Source organism: Stenella coeruleoalba (genome assembly GCF_951394435.1).
Source record: "Stenella coeruleoalba genome assembly, chromosome: 7".
In the NCBI taxonomy this organism is placed as follows: domain Eukaryota; kingdom Metazoa; phylum Chordata; class Mammalia; order Artiodactyla; family Delphinidae; genus Stenella; species Stenella coeruleoalba.
Genome location: NC_137153.1, coordinates 75,308,896 through 75,325,606, shown reverse-complemented (window position 1 = coordinate 75,325,606; position 16,711 = coordinate 75,308,896). Strand labels below are relative to the sequence as shown.

At 40.2% G+C, this 16,711-nt stretch overlaps 1 protein-coding gene across 1 annotated transcript in view; it reads left to right on the top strand.

The window, feature by feature from the left end:
* Positions 1–2,603: 2,603 nt before the first annotated feature.
* TRPM3 (transient receptor potential cation channel subfamily M member 3) overlaps positions 2,604–16,711 on the top strand; it is a 1,004,761-nt gene continuing 990,653 nt past the window's right edge. Inside the window, exon 1 of the mRNA XM_079927590.1 lies at positions 2,604–2,887. The gene's annotated coding sequence lies outside the window, so the exon portion shown is untranslated. The remainder of the gene's footprint in view (positions 2,888–16,711) is intronic.

Here is a 16,711-nt window from a genome sequence, read left to right as displayed (position 1 = left end):
ACAACAGTGAGAGGCCCGTGTACCGCAAAAAAAAAAAAAAGCACAAAATGCATAACTTCCAAACTGGAAAGCAAAAAGAAAGAAGTTTGAGAAATCTATTTAATGAAAGATAGCAAAAAAGTAGAAATAAATAGCAAAAAATAAGACATAGGGACTTCTCTGGTGGTCCAGTGGCTAAGACTCCATGCTCCCAATGCAGGGGGCCTGGGTTCGATCCCTGGTCAGGGAACTAGATCACACATGCCGCAACTAAGAGTTCACATGTCTCAACTAAAGATACCGCATGCAGCAACAAAGATCCCACGTGCCGCAACTAAGGCCTGGTGCAGCCAAATTAAAAAATATATACATATAGAGTAAGATGGTAGAAATCCAAATATATCAATAATTACAGTAAATAGCCTCAGATTAAACTCACTTTTCTAATACTGGATTAAAAAATCTGGTTAAAAAAATAAAATATAAGCTATTTATAGGTATGCCTTACACAAAATGATATGGAATGATTAAAAATGAAAAGAATTATATACAAAAAAGTTGATGTAACAATATTAATATTGAATAATATTAATAGAATACTACTAAAATACTAAGCAAGAAAATGCAAAGTGAAAAAAGAAGGAAACATAATGATAGGAGGTAGCATTAAGGGACAAAGAGAAATATCTCTTTTAGAAAAATTGATAAGTTAAGGAAGCTAAATTAAGGAAACAATCCCCATGTTGAATCACAAAAGTAGGAAATAGGCACTGACTTGTTCTCCAATTCAGGAACTGTGGTTCGGTCTTCAATTTGCTTTACAGCGTATGCCACATATTTCCCCTGTATTTTTTAAGTACATATTTTCAGTTCTCCAAACTCACCATGTGTTCTCTCTTCTTGAGCTTCATACAGGCTTTTCTCTCTACCCAGATCTTTTTCCTCCCCACTCCTTTTCTTGGCTAACTATAATACCTCTGATCTCATTTCAACCATCCTATCCTCTGGGAAACTGCCACTGTGCCAGGGGTTCCCATAGCACCTCATACTTCTCCTAGAGTGGCATGTACAAATTTGAGTTGTAATTGCCTGTTACTTTTCTTTCTCCCCCACTACATGATAACTGTTCCAGGACTGGAGCTATGTACTTTTCTCTTATTGCAGCACAGTGCCTGGCACATGATTTACTTCTTGAGTAAATAAATCAGTGAAGGAATGAGATAAGTAAAAATGAAATGTGTTCGCAGATGGAGGGATTAATTCTACCTAAGGAGACAGCTTCAAAGAGAAAGACACCTTTAAGAAAAAACTTGGAGAATGAATTAAGGCAAAGGTTGTTCCAGGTAAAGGGAACAGTGTGAACAAATGCCTGGAGACTAGAGAGAGCATGGCATGGCACGGAATTGTGAGTAGTCAAATTTAGTGTAGCTGGAGCATATATATGTGGCAGTGAAGGAGGGAGAAATGAGGCTGAAAATCGAGATTGGGATCCCTCTACAGAGCCTGGAATGCCACACTAAAGAGTGTAAACTTGAGCTGGTAGGTGAGATAAATCCATTAAAAATATTTAAACGGTAGCATGATTATGGTAGTTATTTGAGCTATTCACCAAATATTTTCAGTTCTTCCCAATTCTAAGCCTATATTAGGATTGTACTTCCCCATCTGCCTTTGAATCTAGGCATGGCCACATAACTTACTGTGACCAATACTAATGTATGCCACATCTGCACGGAAACTTTAAGAGACACTATCTGATTTGCCATTGAGTCTTTTCCTGCCTTAGGTCTTATGGAAGCATGAACCTTGGTCCTTGAGTGAGAATGACATAAAGAAAACCCTCAGCTATTTGTCACAGACATGAATAAGATACAAATCTTTGTTGTTATAAGACACTGAGATACAGTGGTTATTGTAGCAAAATCTTGCCTGTTTCTGCTATTATAGGGTTTCTTTGTCTTGCTTCATTTTGTTTCAGATCTGACAGATCAGTTAGACTTGAGGCTGGGAGAAAAATTAGGAGACCATTCTAATAGGCCATTGGCAGTAGGGAATTTATGGATCTCTGGTACCTGGCACAGTTCCTGGAATAAAAGAGAGGTAGGGGGAGAATCCTGTTCTCATGCTTCCATAAGGATTGTTTAGTATGCCCCCCAAAGATCTGTCCAAGTCTTTGTGACTTGTGAATGTGATCTTATTTTGAAATAGGATCTTTGCAGATGTACTTAAATTAAAGATCTTGGGATGCGATTATCTAAGATTTAGGATAGGCTATGAATCCAATGACTGGTATCCTTGTAGGAGAAAGGGGAGGGAGGTTTGACACAGGGTTACAGGGGGAAGCCATGTGAAGATGCCGGCAGGGACTAGAGTTATGTAATTACAAGTTGAGGAATGCCAAGGATTGCTATCAACCATGAAAAAAGTAGTAAAAAGGTAAGGAATGGATTCTCTTTCAGAGCCTCCAGAAGGTACCAATGCTGCTGACACCTTGATTTTGGACTTCTGGACTCTAGAACTTTCAAAGTACATTTCTGTTTGTTGTTTTGTTTGTTTTAGGTAAAACTTGTAAGTTTATTTGGTGGAGGACTCAGAGTCAGGACTCCTGGTTGCGGAGTCATCTTCATCCTCCCGTTAGCAGCCTTGGGCCTGGCCTCGGCCTCGCGGTCCTCGCAGCAGCGGGGCGGGCGTAAGAGCTCAAAGCCTCCTCCTGCGACTGCGCGTGCGCGTGCGCGTGCGCGTGCGCCTTGGTCTTCACGCCCCGCTCACCGCCGGCGTGACAGAGACTTTCGTGCCGCCGCGCTCCGCGTCCATCTTGGTCATAGGATTTGCTTCGGGATGATTCAGCCTCTGTGCTCCGGCTCCTTGCCTTTGCTCTCTTTCCACTTCCTGCACATCATGACAGCTGGTGAGGAGGTGTCGGGTTGTTGAGGAGGGAGGTGACGCGCAGGAGGGTGGTCTTGAGGCTCAGGTGCGGTTCCGGTGTTTTGAGGGCAGCTGCCAGCCCGGGGCTCCTCACCCGACACGATGTGTGGAGCCTGGAGACGCGCATGTCACCGTCTTGTAGATGTCACTGTAGATGTCACCTTGGTCAGGAAACGAAAGTCCGGCGGTGGTTGCGGGAGTTAGGTAGTAGTCGGGAAACTTGAGGCGCGCCTTGAAGTAGCTGCCCTCGTGGTAGGTGTTGGGCCCGAAAATGGCCACCTCCCAGTTGTACACGTCGCCCTGTCCACTAGGGTCACCCAGCAGCCCTCCCCTGTCCCCTCTTGCGACCCTTTGAGCTGGGCACTGGTGGCCGGGCCTTGGTGTGATGCAAGGGCCCTGGGTCTGGGCGCGCGGGAGACCTGAGCCAGAGCTGGACATGGTTTCCTCCTCCTCGCGGCCCTCCGGGCGTGAGCGCTCCACTTGCTCTGGCGCTGCGCCAATTGCTTGCCTCTTTCCGCCCACGCTGCCAGATTACTGTTGTTTTAAGACACTAAACTGGTGGTAATTTCTAATAGTAGTCCTAGAAAATTAATAGCAGACTTGTGCTCCACTTCTCAAGGGGGAACAGTATTAGAATAATATTTCCAGTTACGCCACTCTCTGCACAGGAGTAAGAGTGATTAATCTGATTTGTGAGGTTGGGGAATTCACTTGTAGCACCTAATGCTCTTCCAGGCTGACTTTTAGGCTATGCTATGGGGTGGATATGTTCTACTCATCTCTTGCATTAAGTAAGTAAACCTGGTTGATGACTTGAACCTGTTTTCTAGAAGCTCGCTAGGCCTGAGGCATGAAAGGCAACACACAATTCCCCATGTAGCTGGCTAGGCATAGGTATGCTTTGCACACTGTCCCTTCAGATGGTTTGCAAGATTGGATGTGTGTATTATGGCTCTGAGGGTTTGTAGGCCTGGAGGTCTTGAAGAAGAGGAAGAGATTCTGTGCGTGAGTCCTAAGTACAGTACAACATATTACTTCAAACTCTTATCAAGGTTTACTTGATACTCAGCCATGATGAAGATATAGTTCATCAACTTTACGATTCCATAATTGCAAGACTCACCATTATTTTAGGTGCTACTGAAAAAGAAAGGAACAACTCCATATGAATTGGTTCAGAAGCCAATTATTGCTTTGAAATGTCTCAGCTTTTCTGAGTGTGGCAATTTCTCCTTCTTCCATTGGTATTCACTGACTTGTGACAGCTAGTCCTTTGCACACATTTAAGTAATGAAATACGACGTTATCTACTTGTAAACATCTTTTTTCTTAGTTCCTATAAAGCACTCAGTTATTCCTTTATAAGAAAATATGGAAGCGTGGTCATTCTTCCTACAAGGAATATTTTCTGCTTAGTTTCCATGTCTTTCTGCATACACAATAGACTGTTTGTTTCACTCATGTCAAATTTATATTCCTCTGCTGTGTTTCTGTGCCTTTCTGCATTCTCCAAACATTTTGTTTAAATGCAGAATCGTAGTGAAAGATTTTTGAAAACGTTTAGACAGCAGTTAAATTCAGTACTGTAGTGCCAGATTGCATATAACTCAACAGAGGTGATGACATTCATATGAACAACTGTGACCAGTGGGGCATATGCCAGCAATGACAGCTCAGTTGTGACGCTGCCTGGCTGGCAGGGATTGTGAATGCAACTCCTTGGATTGTAAGAAAATCCAAGTTCAATGTATTACATTTGAAAAAAAAGAAGTGTACCTTAGAATTGCTGAAATATGCAAATTAAAATTTTTACAGAAATAGGTAATCAAAATTTTCAAATAAACCTCAAACTTAATTATAACCACTCTTTTTTCTGTAATAGGGAGCCAGAAGTAGATAAACCTATATTGATTAATCAATGTTTCAGTATTTTTATCTTATTTGAAAATGACCTAGACAGTCAGTGAATTTCCATCACTTAACTTGGTGAAACGCTAAGCTTCCAAGTTACCAAAAGACTTTAGAAACTATTTTTAAGTAGACATATTTTATAAAATCTCATCACTGTTGAAAAGTTTTATAAACTTTTACTCCACTTACATCTATTTGATTTACACGTTCGTAGCAATCATGTTTACATTAGTCAAGAAAATTCTACCAGATGTTAAAGAGCTAACTATCATCTTTTTAAAAGTTATTTTCTTGCTGGCAAATTTTGTAACAGATAACTTATTTGACTAATAAATCCAGGGAGAATAAAAGTTGCATGTCTGCATTAAATTTAATGCTGGTAATTCTGAAGACATGCTTGTTTTAATTAAAGCAACAAACTGAAACTAGCTTTTATTTACTGAAGATTATCCTAGATCACATGCACTTGAAAAACGTTTGGGTTACTGTTTATAGTTCTGAGAGCATACTTAATTTACGTAGCATTTGTTTGACTTTAAGCCAATTAAATAAGTTGCAGGAAGGGGGACCCCTTCCGTGGCCCGAGAGTAGGCACTTGTCTAACACTTGGAAATGAATTGTCCGAGGAGACATACGTACTGACAAAGCAAAAGGCTTTATCGGGAAGGGGTGCCCGGGCAGAGAGCAGTAGGGTAAGGGAACCCAGGAGAACTGCTCTGCCACATGGCTCGCAGTCTCAGGTTTTATGGTAATGGGGTTAGTTTCTGGGTTGTCTCTGGCCAGTCATCTTGCCTTTGTTTGATTTGACTCAAGGGTCATTCCTGGTGGCACACGCATCTCTCAGCCAAGATGGATTCTAGTGTGAGGGTTTCTAGAAGGTTGGCAGGACATTTTATGGGCTGGGGTCTCCTGCCTCCTTTTGGTCCCTCATGATTTCTCCTGGTTAGTTGTCAGTGGCAGCCCTGTGTTCCTTATTGGGACCTCCTTTGTGAGACAACTCTTGCCAGTGGTTATTGTCATACCTGGCTGAGACAGGTGGTTTTATTCAATGGTTCCCTAACAAATAGAGCTCTTTAAAAATTAACAGAAACAGACTCACAGACTTAGAGAATGAACTTATGGTTACCAGTGGGGAAGGGTTGCAGGGAGGGATAGATTGGGAGTTTGGAATTGACATGTACACACTGCTATATTTAAAATAGATAACCAACAAGGACCTACTGTATAGCACAGGGAACTCTGCTCAATATTCTGTAATAACCTAGATGGGAAAAGAACTTGAAAAAGAATAGATACATGTATAGCTGAATAACTTTGCTATACACCTGAAACTAATACAACATTGTTAATCAACTATACTCCAATATAAAACAAAAATTAAAAGAACAAAAACAGTAAATTAGTTTTGGCAATACCATCCAGAGGTAGAAAAATATAACACATCCATAACATGTGTACACAGACACAAATATATAGACAGATGAAAACAGAGATCTTTCAGCTTTCGTTAAGATTTTTCATTTGTCTAGTTTTCAAATAGTCTTTCCCCATTTTTTCTTTTTCTTCCCTTCTGATAAGGATTACCTCTTGAAATTTGCATATCAAAAAATGTTCCACAGCTCCTAGAGAAGACTGGACAGAACATTTACATCTCAAAGGCACAGGGAAAGAATGCAGGTTCCTCCAAGAAGGACTTTTGTTTCCTAAATCCAGAATTTTGAAATACCTACAAGAATTCTGAAGTGAATAGGGGAGATTTTGGGATTAGTAGAAAGGTTAGGTGGGCAACTTATGTTCTTGTAAAGACTAGATTTGTAAGGCAAGTACAGTTGTTTTTAATTCCTCGAAGAATTGAATTGCAACCTGAATGGTAGCAAGGCTGACTGATTCATTCAACTACATCATTTTTAATTTGCTTTTTTTATATAAGGGAGAGCTTCAACTAAGATGGAAATCAAAAGATTCCTATGTTCTAGATTTAGAGCTGTTTGTCTTCGGAATGTTTTTCTTTCTCTCTGGGTACATAGTTTCATTTAGTTTAGGGGAGAAGGCCTAAAAAAGAACTTCCTCTCAGGTTCTGAATATCAGTTTCCAATTTGGCTAACTTTTGCTATAGAGCTACTTAAAAAAAAATCTTTCTGAATATCTTGTCAGACTTAAGCCAGGACAAACAATTAATATACCTGGAGTGTTGAACAACCTCATGAATGAAAGAGGCATTTCCCAAAGAAGTACTGAAGATACTATCCTCGAAATGTTGCAGGAAGGGTGACCCCTTCCAGGGCCCGAGAGTGGGCTCTTGTCTAACATTCAGAATGAATTGTCCAAGGAGACACACGTACTGACAAAGCAAGAGACTTTATTGGGAAGGGGCACCCGGGTGGAGAGCACGAGGGTAAGGGAACCCAGGAGGACTGCTCTGCCACATGGCTTGCAGTCTCGGGTTTTATGGTGATGGGATTAGTTTTCGGGTTGTCTCTGGCCAGTCATTCTGACTCAGGGTCCTTTCTGGTGGTGCGTGCAACCACTAAGCCAAGATGGATTCCAGTGAGGAGGATTCTTGGTGGTTGCTAGGACATGTGGACCGGCGTCTTGTCTCTCTTTTTGACCTTTCCTGTATTCTTCTGGTTGGTGGTGGCTTGTTAGTTCTCTGTTCCTTCCAGGAGCTCCTGTCGTAAAGTAACTCATGCAAATTGTTACTGTCTTTGCCTGGCCAGGGTGGGCAGTTTCAGTCAATGTTTCCCCTAACACCAAGACCAAGAGCCACTGCCGTTACTGAACTGAACTTGGGTCTGCTCATTGAATGTGCAACAAAGTCAATCTACTGACACTGGGTTATAGTGAAGGAAGGTACAGCATTTATTGCAGGTTGCCAAGCAAGGGGAATGGGCATCTCATGCTCAAAAGACCCGAACTCCCAGATGACTTTCAGGCAAGGGTTTTTAAAGATACCATTAGGGGTAAGGGTTGCAGGGTGTGTGATCAGCTCATGGACATTCTTCTGGTTGCTTGTTGGTGAGGTAACAGGTGATGTTTCAGGAATCTTAATCATCAACCTTCTGGTTCCAACTAGTCTGGGGTCTGTGTGCTTGTGGTCAGCATGTAGTCACCATCCTCCACCTGGATGGGGATCTTAGTTTCTGCAGAACTACTCAAAGATACGGGTCACACGGTTATGTATATCCCTTGAGGATGAACTAGGTGTCCTGTGACTCTGTTTTACTGCTGAACTGTTGTTTAAGCTATCATTACTTTTCTTGCTCGACTCCTTTTCCTTTGTTTCTGTGTTCCCTCGCTTCTTGGGAAGGGCAAATAAGAAGCTGGGGACATGGAGGGACTTGTCCTTGGGAGGGCCCTGCAGAGTCCTGCTAGGTTTCAGTCTGACCCCAGACTCAGCCTGATTTCTCAGTCAGACCCAGTTCAGAAAAGGAAACGGTCAAATAAAGTTCGAAAGCTCATAATGCAAAAAGCGTGGTGTTAGGATCCGAAAGGGACTTACCCACCACCTCTAGAGGCAGCGAGAAAGCAGCAAGCTGAAGGGACTCAGCAGGTATCTCCGCCTCATTGCCCATTGCCCCGTAGACACTGTGGGGTGGGGGAGCTTCTTTAGTCCCTCTTCTGACATCAGAACTGTTATAAGATAAACTGAGGCATATTAAAAATTTTAAGAGTTTATTTGAGCAAATAATTATTTAAATCAAGCAGTGCCAAACCAGAAGTGGTTAGAAGTGCTCCACTGACAGGAACTGGGAGAGGCTTTCGTAGAGAAAACGTGGAAGCAAAGTAAGGAAATTACCGATTGGCTATAGCTTAAAGCCTAGTTGGCCATTTGTGATTGGTTGTCCTTAGCATTTTGATTTTGTAACCTTGAGGCAAATGTAGGCTTAGATTTGGTTTGCTTCTGTAGGCCACCAGAGCATTAGAACCATCTTGGCCTAATGGTCTCCTTGTTCAATGGCTTTAAAAGAAGGCATGGTTCTAAAAGCTGGTCAGGCATTCGTTACTGTCTATTACACATTTCCAAGAACAAACCCCCTCCCTTGTCTCTGTATTCTGCCTTCCATTAGTCACACCTGTCTCTTGTCATTTCGTTTTGCTTTGCTTTGTTTTTTTCCCTTGTTGGGTCAAGGTAGGTTTGTTTTATGGAAATAATTAATGCCTGATTTCCCACTCTTCAGAGCTCTGGTGTGAGTTAAATCTACACATGTTTATGAGTGGTGACAATCCCTGTAGGCAGATGTAGTAGCAGTACATTTATTTGGGAACCAGCTATACTGAATGATGGCAGCTGAAAGGGAATCCCAGAAATTTGCTTTCATGTAGATCAGACATTTGAACCCAGTGAAGAATGGCCCCCACTTTTTCTAGCTTTTATAAGTCCTGTAAGGCCCAAATTTCACTTGTGCAATCTGAGAACATTTTTTGCTTTCATCTGGTGTGACTAGGGGTGGGGGAATGGGAGTCAATTGTTCAAAAGGAGGTTCTTTGTTCATCCTGTCTCTCTAATCTGTTTCATAGGAAAATTTCCATAGGGAACCTAGGAAAAGAAACAAATGGCTTAGGCAGAGAGCAACATTTGCTCTATTAAACATTCCAGTGGCTGGGTCTGTGGCCAGCAGGGCAGCCAAACCTAAGGAATTTCAAGGAGCATAGCTCTTTTTAAAATTGGAGTCCTATGTCTGGACATAATGCTAATTGTGTCACATCAGCAACTTGATATATAGTGCTGTGGGGACATCAGTGTTTTCTTTTGTCAAATACAGGCTAGCATTTATTAAAAAAGGTTACAATTAGAAAAGATTGTGGAACAGAGCTTGAGAAAGTGATCATGGGCGCCAAACTCTCTTTTCACTATAAACTGCTTCCTTTTCCTTGCTTCTGTAGTTGTCAGATGCTAAATGCTTGAATATTCTTGGGTTCTCTTTTCTTAGGAAGGGCAGAGTGTAACGGGGGGGAAGCAGATATTTGAATGCTGTAGTCCAAACAGCTGGCATGGGAAACAGGCATGGACGTGGAGGCTGCTGGTGATTTGAACAAAGCCCAAACACGCCTGAAGTTAACTTGATTTACAGGAGTCAACAGAACCTGGAAAAGAACCAAGCTGTGAAGCCTTTGTTTGGAAAGTTTGCAGGCTAGCCATATCTAAATAAAGCTTTTCTATCAGGATTTCAAAACAAAACATTGAAAAAAGCAGAGGGTGCCTCTATCTTTCCTTGCTTCTGGCCAGGTTTTGAATTCAGTTAGAGGAGTAGTGAGTTGGATGTGGAAAAAGATGCAATCAGTTTCTTTGAGCAGTTCAAGAATCTATCCCATCCTGGAACATAAAACACTGCAGGTTTGGATTGATTTCTACTGCCTAAGGAAAAAGCTAATATTTCATGTTTTTATTGTGGTTCAGTAGTTCAGGACTTACACTATAAGTTGGGGGCAATGTCAAGTTGACACAGGAAGCATAAGTGACTTAGAAATGCCATACTGAGGGTATGCCTATGCACCTACCATTCCTAGATGCCATCTCTGGCTCAGCCACCAAAAGAAGTTCTCAGTGTCCTCCTCTGTGCAATGGTGATACTAAAAATACTGATTAAAAAAAAAAGTCAAGTGAAAAACCACATGTAAATGTAAACTATGAAGGTTCCAGGACTCTGTAGTCTCTGTGCCCTAAACACTATGGCATCCAACAATATTTATGGACCTAGAACACACATGGTAGGCACTCAGTTAGTATTTGTTGAATAAAGGAATGTTTTGTGGCAAAGCATCTTCATTTTCCTCTATAGTAGGGGTTGGCAAACTATAGCCAAAGGCCTCTTTTTCGAAATGAAGTTTTATTGGAATACGGGTACAGTCAGTGTTGAGCATGGCTTCTTTTTTGCTACTACAGCAGAGGTGAGTGGTTGTGACAGAGACCATCTGGCCTGCGAAGTCCCAAATATTTACTATCTGGCATTTTACAGAGAAAATTTGCCGATCCCTTCTCTACCGCTAAACTTTTCTACCTTCCCCTAAACAGTATGTCCATGAATATTCCTGGAGCCCTATTTCTCAAAGTATGTTTCAGGGAACACTAATTCTGTGAGCTGTTCCTGGTTTAGGAAGTTCAGAAAATAGAAATTTATAATGTATAGTGTTAAGTTAAGTCTGAGAAAAAAAAACTTGTATAATTTTGATTCAGTATTTTAAAATTCACTTGACCTTATTATTCTCACCAATTAATGTTTTATAGAAGGAAGTTGCCCATAAACACCTTAAGAAATGTTGGTGAACAGAATTCATTTTGCATGCTAACTCTAGGAAATTGGAAGTGACTGCCCAGTGCATTGCATTGAGAATGGTCATGAGGTACTGCCGAGGCACAGTGGGGAAGAGTACAGCAATTAATTACCTAGATCAGCCATGGTGTGTATGCTGAGCGTTTGCCGACACTTGTTTACACCTTATGAAAACTACTTTACACTTACGGTCTTTACAGTTTCTATATTGGTCCCTGCTGCATGAGATGTGACTTCAAGGATGCTTTTCTTGGATGGCTTATAACTTAGTTATGAAGAAATTTCACAAAGAATTACAGTGAGAGTACTTGTCTTATCTTCCTAGAGAACTGCTTAGAAGATGAAATTTGATTGGTCATATAAATGCAAACTTGATTATTATACATTATTCTGCTTCTGGTATTCCCATTCCACTTGTGTTACTTTTTGTAGTTGTTCTGCAGTCCTTGGATATTATTATTGTTTTTTCTGGTCTTTATTCTCTTTGCTTCAGATTTTGAAGTTCCTATTGACATATGCTCAAGCTCAGAGATTGTTTTTCCTCAGCCATGTCCAGTCAACTGATGAGCTAATTGGAGGCATTCTCCATTTCTGTTACAGTGTTTATGATTGCTAGCATTTATTTTTGATTCTTTCTTAGAATCAACTCTCTCTGCTTATGTTACTCATCTGTTCTTTTTTTTTTTTTTTTTTTAATGCGGTACGCGGGCCTCTCACTGTTGTGGCCTCTCCCGTTGCCGAGCACAGGCTCCGGATGTGCAGGCTCAGCGGCCATGGCTCACGGGCCCAGCCGCTCCACGGCATGTGGGATCTTCCCAGACCGGGGCACGAACCCGTGTCCCCCGCATCAGCAGACGGACTCTCAACCACTGCACCACCAGTGAAGCCCAAGTCTCAGTCTTTTAGTGAGCTTGTGCCTCTGGACTGTGAACTTCACAAGGGCTTCTCAGTTCCCCAACTCTACCCCATAGGTGGGACAGGACAACCAGAGTAGGCTGGAGTTGGATATTTCCCTTCTCCCAATTTGTTAGGCTCTGGTCAAATAGTTTCTCTTGAGGGCAGCCTTGTTAAGAAAAGAATAGAGTATTTCAGAATGGCTCCCTTTCCCCTCCCTAGAAGCATGAGAGAATTTTTCTCCAATATTCACTGTGAGAACCTGGTAGGTAGAACTCACAGAAGTGTCAGGCCCTCCTGATGACTGGGTCCCCTTGGAGGTTTAACTCTCAGACTTGTCCAGACTGAGCCTCCAGCAATTTTTCAATTACAGCTTAGGTTTTCCTACCCTGGTATTGGTTCCTGTGGGGTTTCTGCTCTGGTTAAGTTGTGATTTCTTTGTATCTACCTGTCTGTCTCTCCAGTTTGGGGGCAGTGGTTTGCCCTGTCACCTCACTTCTCTGATAAATATAAGAAGAATTGTCAATTTTTATTTTACTTTAGCATTTTACTTGTTAGGATGGTATGGCAACTTTCAAACTCTTTACACGCTGGACCAGAGACTTTAAGTCCACATCATTCTGTATACTTTACTGGGTCTTAAAAAGATAACAAAGCAGATTCCTTGTCGGATCTTGTGTGTCAAGGAGGCATTATAAATTTACTTTTTGAAGTTCCACCTTTGATTGAAACATATAGCAGTTTAAAAAGAGAAAATGAAAGTAATAGATATACTAATAAAAAAGAATAACATTTCCCTGTACCAGAAGCACAACAGAACAACAAAGCTATCATTGGGGGTTAGTGCTGGACCATGCTGAGAGGTATGTCTGAAAGCAGGCAGAAGCTTCTTCAAACTAGGACCTTGAGTGGGGTTCTCCTGGTTAAGAAAGGAGGCTGGAGAGCTCCTTAGCGCTGTCACTTCTGTGAACTTAGTGCCCAGGAAAGAAAGATACTTTGTACACATTCACAACCTGAAAATGAGGCAAGCCCCACACAATGGCAAATCTTTAATATCTGCAATACCATCAGGGACATAGGGGAAGAGAAGCAGTTGCTGTTTGCCACTATACCTGGGAGTGGCTGGAAAGGAAGGAAAAAAAAGACATTTTACCAAAATGAGCTTGAACTACAAACTCTAAAACATATGAAGAAATCTAGTCTTAGAAGGACAGCCAACAATTTGAGACATTCATTTTAGGTACAATTAAAATAATAGATTAATATGAAAAAGTCTTTTGATACATGTGTTTAGGATCATGAGAGTAGTAAATGAAAGAAAAACTTTCATACAGGCAGAAATGAAACAAAAAGATGCATATGAAATAAAAATCTTGTACATGACAAATGTAGGCAGTGGAATAAGAGACACAATATATTCTAGGCTGACACAGTTGAAGAAAATATAGTGCTCTGGACAATTGTATTAGCAATTCCACAAGAATGCAGCACAAAGAGAATAAGAGAAAAAATAGGAAAAGCAGGGAAGAGACCTGGAAGATGTAGATTGAGAGGTGTCAGCATACATACAATAGGAAGTTCAAAAGAAAAAAGGGATGGTGAAAAAATATTCAAAGGAGAGTGAAGACATTTCAGAGTTTAAAGAAATTCACAAATCTTCACATTTTAAAGAGCACAAAGAATAATGAAAAGGAAAAATAGAAATAAGTTCACATGTAGATCCAAGATGGTAATATTGCAGAACTCTAAGCATAAAGAGAAAGGTCTTAAAAGCCACAAGAGAGAAAAACAGAATTCCTGTTAATGAATACCCATAGATGAACAACAGACTCTTCATCTGCAACAGATGCCAGATTACAGCAGATGTTTTCAAGGTGCTGATAGCAAATAACTGCAAACATTGAATTGTAAATCCAGTTAAGCTATGACTCAAAAATAAGGACCTTATAAAGACAGTTTCAGACATCATTAGAAAAATTTACCACTTAAGATCCTCAATGAAAGAACCATGAACACATATGCAAGGATCAAGATGCAAAAAATAAGAGAAACTTATTCTTAAAGTGCTGTTATCTTTAATTAACCATTGACATTGTTCACACACACACTCTCTCTCTCTCTCTCTTTCTCTCTCTCTCTCTCTCTCTCTCTCTCTGTCTCTGTCAAAATTCTAGATAAAAATACCAAGAAAGAGGGTGGAGGCAGAAGTGGGAGTCAAGGTCTTTTCATTGGGTAGAAAAAGAAGACTTTGGTTGTTTAGGAGGTGGATAGAGATGTTAAATAATTCTAGGCCAGTGTTTCTCAAACTGTGGCATCTATCAGAATCGCTTGGTGCACACAGGTTGTAGGTCCCATCCCCAGAGTTTCTGATTCATTAGGTCTGTGAGACCTGAGAATTTGCATTTCTAATAATTACCAGAGGATGCCTGTACTGCTGGCCTGGAGTCCACACTTTTAGAACCTGTCCTCCAGACTTGATTAGAAAAATAATGTAGCTGACTCTGTAGATCAAAAAATTAAGGGTGACCGATAATAGAATAGAAACTATGTATAACTTTAAAATCATAGGTTAAAAAATTACAGTACAACAGAAGGCAGGCTAGGAGAAAACATAAGAGAATAAGGAGGAAAAAGAGATTGGTAAGCAAAAGTTAAAATGGTAGAACTAAACCCATAGACAGAAAGACAGTCTTTGCAACACATAGAATTGAAAAAGAGTTTATGTCCAGACTATATTAAGAACTTTTGCAAACAAAAAGACAAAACCTGAGAACATTTGCAACGGATATGAAGGCAATTCACAAAAAAGTAAAGCAGTATGCCCAAGTAAGCGTGTGAAAAGTGCTTAGTCTCACGACTAACCAGGGGAATACAAAATTAAGACATGGATTCATACCCAACAGATAGGTGAAAACTTAGAAGTCTCATAATTCTAAATGTGAGTGGGGAAAGTGAAGAAACAAGACAGAAGTCTCACACATAAGGTGGTGAGAGAGTGCATTGATAACAATCCTTAGAGAACAATTTGACTATATTTAGTAAGGATATAATCCTCATGTTATATCAAAGTAAAGATGCACATTCTCTGTGACCCAGCAGTTTTGCTTACGAGGAACCCAGAGGAACTCTTGCATGTATGTGTGTACAGAGGTGTGTGCATAAATGTTCTGGAAGCATTGCTTGTGATAATGAAAAGCTGGAAATAACCTAATTCTTTCACTAGGGAGTGATAAAAATGTAGGATCTTCATAAAATGGAGTACTCCAAAGAATTAGAATTAATTGGTACTATGCAGAGATAAATTCTACCTACAGATTCTTTAATGTTTTATATTATACAACATTATTAACCCCAAATACCTTGAATCAGCATCAGTTAATACTACAGTAGAAACTATAATGTTTCAGTGATAAATAAGAAACTTCAATGAAATGTATTGACGTAAGTGATTTTGAGAATCCAAAGCACTGGGTTAGCCATTATTCTTTGTGAAGATTAGAATGATAACACAGAAGGCTGAATAATATTTACATTCCAGTAATCATATTTTAAAATTAATCTACACTTTTTTTGTATTTTGTTATGATAGAATTGTCTCTACATAAGTCTGTTTACTTAAAAGGGCAAAGAACTTTCCTATAATATGTAAAAGTTTATTTAATAGTTATTGTCCAAAGACTGTTGACTTGTAAACTTGAGACAATGTCTGTTTAAGAAACTACATTTGTTCAAATATTTGTAATAGAGAATTACGTTTATTACTGAAAGAAATAAACTATGTTAGTCGCTCTGTTCTTGTTTTAATTAATACAACCAGTATATAAAAACTGCTCAGTTAAATTAGGAAAGTGTAATTAAAATCTTCCTCCCTGCAAAAAGATTTTTTTTTTTTTTTTTTTGCGGTACGCGGGCCTCTCACTGTTGTGGCCTTTCCCGTTGCGGAGCACAGGCTCCGGACGCGCAGGCTCAGCGGCCATGGTTCACGGGCCTCGCCGCTCCGTGGCATGTGGGATCTTCCCGGACCGGGGCACAAACCCGTGTCCCCTGCATCGGCTGGCGGACTCTCAACCACTGTGCCACCAGGGAAGCCCAAAAAGATTTTTTTGAAGTACGATAAATTAGTGCTTCTAACATTAACTTAAAACTGTGATGCTGAATCTAATTTTCCAGTTACATGTATTAACATGGTAAATCTCAAAAACAAAAAGTAAAGTGAAAAAAGCAAATTGGTGAATATGTACAGTAAGATGACAGTTATTTAAACAAAACTTTCAAAACAATGCCATATGTATTCCATATGTTTTTTTTACCAGAAACTGTGGTATCAAGTAAATATCAATATTACTTATAGATAATGTGCCATGGTGATAAATTATGAAAACATGGAGGGTAGTCAAAGAATCTGGTGATTTCTGGGGAGAGAGGAAGTGAGAGGTAACAAGAGTCTTCAATGATATCTGTCATATTTCTTACTTTCGTTTTTAGCTTTATTGAGATATAGTTGACATATAACATTGTGTAAGTTTAAGGTGTACATGTGTGTGTTGATTTGACTTATATTTTGCAAAATGATTACCACCTTAGCATTAGCTAACACCTGCATCCTATCACATAATTACCTTTTTTTGTGTGTGTGGTGGAACAATTTAAGATCTCTAAGCAAGTTTCAAGTGTATAATACAGTATTATTAGCTATAATCACCATGCTGTATATTAGATCCCCAGAACTT